The sequence below is a fragment of the Trichosurus vulpecula genome, chromosome 3 (genome assembly GCF_011100635.1).
Source record: "Trichosurus vulpecula isolate mTriVul1 chromosome 3, mTriVul1.pri, whole genome shotgun sequence".
Taxonomy (NCBI): Eukaryota; Metazoa; Chordata; class Mammalia; order Diprotodontia; family Phalangeridae; genus Trichosurus; species Trichosurus vulpecula.
In genome coordinates, this window is record NC_050575.1 from 415,029,375 (window position 1) to 415,035,374 (window position 6,000).

Consider the following 6,000-nt stretch of genomic DNA (forward strand, 5'->3'; position numbering starts at 1 on the left):
TGTCCCCTCCCCTTCCTCCTTTCTGTCCTCTTCCTTTTCCTCTCCTCCTCCTCCTTCTTCCTCCCCCCACCCCCACCACCTTTTCCCACCCCAACCCCCTCTGTGGAGAAGGGGCAGTCAGGCAGGTACTTCTCTGAGGTGCCTTTGGCAGCATGCTGGTTCGGCTACATCTCTGCTGTATCTCTGCAGGTGAGCCCTCCCCATCTGGGTGATTCACCAGGCTTGTGGGCAAGACACACTATCTCCCTTTCTTGGGGAGCAGGGAGGGGTAGGGAAAGGGACTGTTGGTTCTGCCCTGAAGGGTGCTTTGAATTTTCTTTTTCTCTCAGAAAAGCCCCAGTAAACAGACTGTGACTAGCTGGGGGCGAGGAGCAGGTGGTAGGGGCTGGGCTGGGTGAGGGCAGGGAAGCTGCTATGGAGAAGAAAGGGTCTAGGAAGGGCTCCGGATCACAGCACCCAGGTCATAGAGCTGGCTTCAGGGATCTCCAAGACCATCTGCCAGCCCCTCCATGTTACTGAGGCCAGGGGCTGGGAAGCACCTTGCCCCAAATCACGAAGGCAGTAGGCATCAGAGGTGAGATTGAATTCCTCTGGGTGTGGAACAGGTTCTCCTTTTCCTGCACCATGCTGAAGGAACCTTCGAGACCACTTGGTCCTACCCTTGCTGGATAGAGAAGCAGCAGAGCTTGGATTTGAACTCAGGTCCTCTGACTCCAAATTCATTGGTTTTCACCTTCTTCCCCCTGCCTCCCTGCCCCACCCCCAGATGGACTGACAGAAAGAAAACCAGTCTGGAGGACAGAAGAGCTTAGGACACGAGATGAACAGAGAGAAGAGACTAATCTTGCTCAATGTCATTATAGACCTGAGAGATCATGTTGAGTATCTAGGCCCTGAGTTCCAATCAAACAGAAAATTCAGGACCTAATATCTGAAGACAGGCCCTTAGAGAGAATCCAGGGAAGGGGTTCTTTACCTTTTACATGTCCTGGACCTCCCTCTAGCAGTCTGGGGAAGCCTCAGAAATGTTTATAAATGCAGAAAATAAAATACATAAAATTACAAAGAAAGCCAACTATATTGAAATATACATTTATTTATAAAGTTCATAGACCAGGTTAAGAATTTTTTTATCTATTCCAAACTCCTCTTGAACAGAAGAAGATATGGTGGTCCATAAAGCCGGAGTGCTTCCCCAATCCCAACACCTAAATGCATGCCTAGGCTTTAAGCAGCAAATTGTCCTCCAGTGCCCATGACGCAGTGCTAGCAGTGATAACAGAAGCCCCCTTCCCTGCTCCATCCTGCTGCCTGGGAATAAGGAGCAAGGCTCACACTTACCACAACCAACCCTTGCTTCGGGGAGAGGGATTTCTTGAGTTTGAAGGGCACAATTTAAATACATTCTTGGACAGATCCTCTAAGAGCTATGGAAGGAGAAACAAGAGGAGGGCCAAGGGCCGGGAGGTGCCCCCAAGGTTGAAGGCCCCAAAGCACTCGGATAATAAAATCAGAGATGACCAGGAGCTGGAAGGGACCCTAAGGGCCATGCAGCTCACCCCTGACAGGTACAAACTGGTTTGTAAACCCTAAAGTGCAAATGTGAGTTATTGTTACATAACCCCTCCCCCAATTTGGGCAAGTTCCCTCCTCCACCCCCTTCCTTGGCTTCCCCCAGTGTAAAATGAGGGGAGGGGGAATAGGAGATGCAGCCTATAAGGTCCCTGGCAGCCCTGGGTGCTGGAATGGTCAAAGTACTCCACAGCACATGAGCACAGGCACACAGTGCATGTACACACACGCACACTCATACACACATACATATGCATGCATATGCACTTGCGTGTACAAACATGCACACATGCACTCATGCACACATATACATGCATATGCACACATGCATACGCATACACATGCTCATACACACACGCACTCATACACATACATACACACACTCACACACATACACACTCATACACATACATACACACGCACACACGCTCATACACACACGCACTCATACACATACATACACACACTCACACACATACACACACGCACACATACATACTCATACACACACTCATACACATACATACACACGCACACACGCTCTCATACACACACTCATACACACACACATACATACACACGCATACACACACATACTAATACAGACTCATATACAAACACGCACACACGCACTCATACACACAAACTCGCGCGCACACACTCATACACATACACACCCGCCCGCTTTCTCTGGTGCACAGCCACAAAGCCGTTGCCTGGCTTTCTCTGCCCTAGGACCTTCTCCCTGAAGCTCCCAGGGAGCCACCGCCAGTCCCTTTTCTCGGATATTACCAAGGCACAGGGGGAATCTTAGCCCGGGGAGCCCCGGGCAGACCCCGGCGGCCTTGAACTCCACGCAGGGGTGGGCCAGTCAGGTAGCCAGGTAAGAGTATTAAGCAGTAAAATGCCAGGTTCCCAAACGCATTCACTCCCTTCCCTTTCCCCTGGGGATGCGTCTCAACTTGACTCAACGCCTCTAACAATGAAACCCTCTCCATTCTTCTTCCTGCTTCTCCTCCCTGCTTCTCCTCTCCACTCCCCAAGATCTGCGTTTTCTCCCCTGGCCGGTGGCTCCACCGAGTCGGTCCCTTTGAAGCCCAGAAAAAGACAAGGTTCTAGTCCGACCATCCTCCAGGTAACGCGCCCATGCAGTGAGAGCAATCTCAGCCCATCATCTGCTGGAGCCTGCTCCAACCTCCCCCTCCCCCCTCAATCCAATGTCTATCGCCCGGTCGGTTTTTAGCAGGAGGACTCGCACCCCGACTGCCTTTGACCTTGCCAGAAAGGGCTGCTCTCTCTGGGCACAAGGAACCTCCCCAGATCCGAAGCCCAAATGACCTTGGCTCCTGTGGCAGCCCATCCCCCTGCGCAGCTAGGTGTCGGGCGGGAGAACGGGCAGCGCATTTGGGGAGGCGAGCCCACAACAACAAGGCGGGCGGGAGGCGAGCCCGCAACACTCCTCCAGGCGGCCAGGTAACCCTCCGGCTCTCCAAGGAAGGCGCTCGCCTTTGCCGCTGCCGCTGCCCCTCCAGTTCGTCCGCGACCCCTGCGCGGCAGCCTGCTCCGGACAAAGCTACACTGGGGACCCTCGGGCATCACGCGCGAGCCCCCAGAGCCCAGAGCAGCCCCGCGCGACACCCCCGGCGCTCATCTTGGAGGGCTACGAGGGATGCGGGGCCAGGGCCGGATTGTCACTCCCTCCCCGGCGATCCCTGACAGCCAGCCCCAGAATCCACTCCTCCACCCCCCTCCCCCTGCCGTCTGGCCCATTCCGGTTCGCTTGGCGGACCCCGGGGCCAGCGGCACAGCCACCAGCACGCGGGCAAGCACCGGACCGCAAACCACCAAGCCGTCCGCCCCATCGAGGGCTCCTAGTTCTCGCAGCCCCCGGGAAACTTGCCCGATTCCTCATTCGGGGGATCCAACGTGCGGAAGAAATGGGTCTATTTATAAACAGGCTACAAAGGCATCCTGAGATCTCGCCTACGATAACCCCCTCCCTAAAAGGTGCAGCCCCCCTTTTACACTCCTCAATTGTCTAAGGTCCCTCGCTACCTCCTCCTCCTCCTCTTCCCCGGACGGACTCTGCAGCAACCTCACCCCCCCCCCCCCACCTTCAGCTCCAGGCGGGCTTTCCAATCGATCCCCCAGCCTCCTAGCCCCGGGTGATGGGAAGGAAAGCCTCACACCCCCCGCCCCCGCCCCAGCCTAGGCTGGCCGCGCTGCGCAGAGCCGCACTTGCAGAAAGGCACCCAGGAGGAGGAGGAAGGAAAGGAAGAGGAGGAGGAGGAGGGCGAAGGAAGGAAAGGAGGAAGGCTAGCTCGCGCCTGGCACTTACTGGTCGGAGCGCTGGGCACGCACGGACTGCCACTCGATGCAAACCAAAGCACTCCGCAGCTTGGGCTTTGGTGGCTTCAAAGCTGTCTCTGTTATTGGGAGGATGGTGCGTGTGTCCGCCCGCCCGTCTGTCCGTGCGCCGGTCCCGCCGCCTGTCCGTCCGTCCCGGGCTCAGCTCGCTCTCTGCAGCAGCAGCAGCAGCGGCAGCCGCTTCAGTCTCCTTCGGCGCGCGCCTCCCCGGCCCCGCCGCCACCGCCGCAGCACGCGCCCGCGCCCGCGCGCCCGCTCCCGCTCCGGCTCGCGCTCGCGCTCAGTCTCTGCAGCGGCTGGACTCCGAGATCCCACTGACAGTCTGGGCTGGGAGCAGCGCGCAGGCGCAGCAGCCTCAGCCTCCGCCCCCGCCCCCGCCCCCTCTGCAGCCGAGCGCACCTGCGCACGCGGAGCTGGAAGAGGCCACCGGCGCCGCTGCTGCCGCGCCGCCGGCTCGTGACCCGCCGAAAAAGCTGAGCATGCGCCAGGGCGCCGCCAAGGCCACCAGGGGTCGCTGCTGCTTTGGCGCCCGGAACGCTCGCCCCTCTTAGGACAACAGTTCAAATCCCGATGCCGACGCTTTGGGCAGGTCCCGGGACCTCTTTCTGGGCCTATGCTTTCCCCTCTGTAAAAAAAAGAAAGTTGGCTTAGGGTAGCAGTTCTGAGCCCTTTTTATGCCTTGGCTGCCTTGGGCTGCCCCCATGATAAATGATGCTGTGAAACACCAGGAGGAAGAGACATAGAATGGCAAAGGATGGAGTCCAGATAGGAAGGGGTCCAAGTTGGGTGGGGGGGAACCACTGTCCAGCCATCTCTGGACTAGCCGGCCTCTCGGCGGCCTTACAACTTAAATCTGTGACCCATCACAAGTCATGTAATTGCCCTGGGCCTCAGTGTCCTCCTTTGTAAGATGAAGGTGTTTGACTAAATGACCTCCCGAGACTTCTAGTTCAATCCAGTCAAGTCAACAGATGGGGCCATGGATAGAGCTTCCGGCCCAGGGGCAGAAGACTGAGTTCAAATTCAGCTTCAAATACTTCCTAACAGCAAATGTAGACAAGTCACATAACTGCTGCCTGCCTCAGTTTCCCTGTCCATAAAATGAGGATCACAGTAGTACCTGTCTCCTAGCACTATGAGGATCAAAGAAGAGAGTACAAGGTTGTGTGGGAGGGTGGGCCCCCGTGATTGATCTGTGATCCTACAGTTCTATGAAATTAGCCTTTGTGAGAGTCATTTTCCTTCTTGGAACTCTGGGATTGGTGCTTCTTGCTCTTCGCCTTTCCTCTCCACCTTTTATAGCAGTAGTCTGAGTTCTGGCCCTGACTCAGTCAGTCAACAAGCATTGATTAAGCACCTGCTAGCCTGCTACTCACCAAATGATGTCTGAAGTGCTAGATTACAGCCAGCCCCCTGTCTAGGATTCCATTTTTCTATTGGGAAAGGAGATGAATCACACTTGTACTCCTAGATTCTTGGTGCTGAAAGGTACCCCAGAGGTCATCTAGTCCAGTTGCCTCATTTGATAGAAGGATTAGCTTAGGCCCAAAAAGGTTAAGTGCCCAAGGTCACACAACTAGGGTCAGAAGTTGGCTTTGAATCTGGGTCCAGAGCCTGTGCATTTCTCTACTATACTACCTAACTCACAAGTTTGTGAAGAAAATACTTTGCTAACCCCAAATACTGTAGAAATATAAGGAGTTATTATCAGGGATGATGGTGATGGTGGTGGTGGTGGTGGTAGTGATGGTGGTAGTGATGATGATGGTAGTGATAATGATGGTGGTGGTCATGGGATGGTGGTGATAATGGTGATGGAGGTGATGATGGTGGTGGTGATGGTGATGATGATGGTGATGATGGTGATGATGATGGTGACGATCCCTTACACCTCTGGGCATGCTGAGCTGCTAAGGACAGAGCTAGAACCCACCAAGGGTGTTCATTCCATGACCTTGAGAGGAAAGATGATGTCAGAGGGTACAGGACTTGGAGTCATTAAATCCTGGATTTAAGTCCTGCCTCTGACGCTTATTCTGACCCTGGGCAAGTCATTCAACT

The 6,000-nt window shown here is 55.1% G+C and overlaps 1 protein-coding gene across 1 annotated transcript in view; it reads right to left on the minus strand.

Moving 5' to 3' along the window:
- The window catches only part of VSNL1 (visinin like 1), an 86,252-nt gene extending 82,073 nt beyond the window's left edge, over positions 1-4,179 (minus strand). Inside the window, exon 1 of the mRNA XM_036748241.1 lies at positions 3,911-4,179. The gene's annotated coding sequence lies outside the window, so the exon portion shown is untranslated. The remainder of the gene's footprint in view (positions 1-3,910) is intronic.
- Between the last annotated feature and the right edge of the window lie 1,821 nt (positions 4,180-6,000).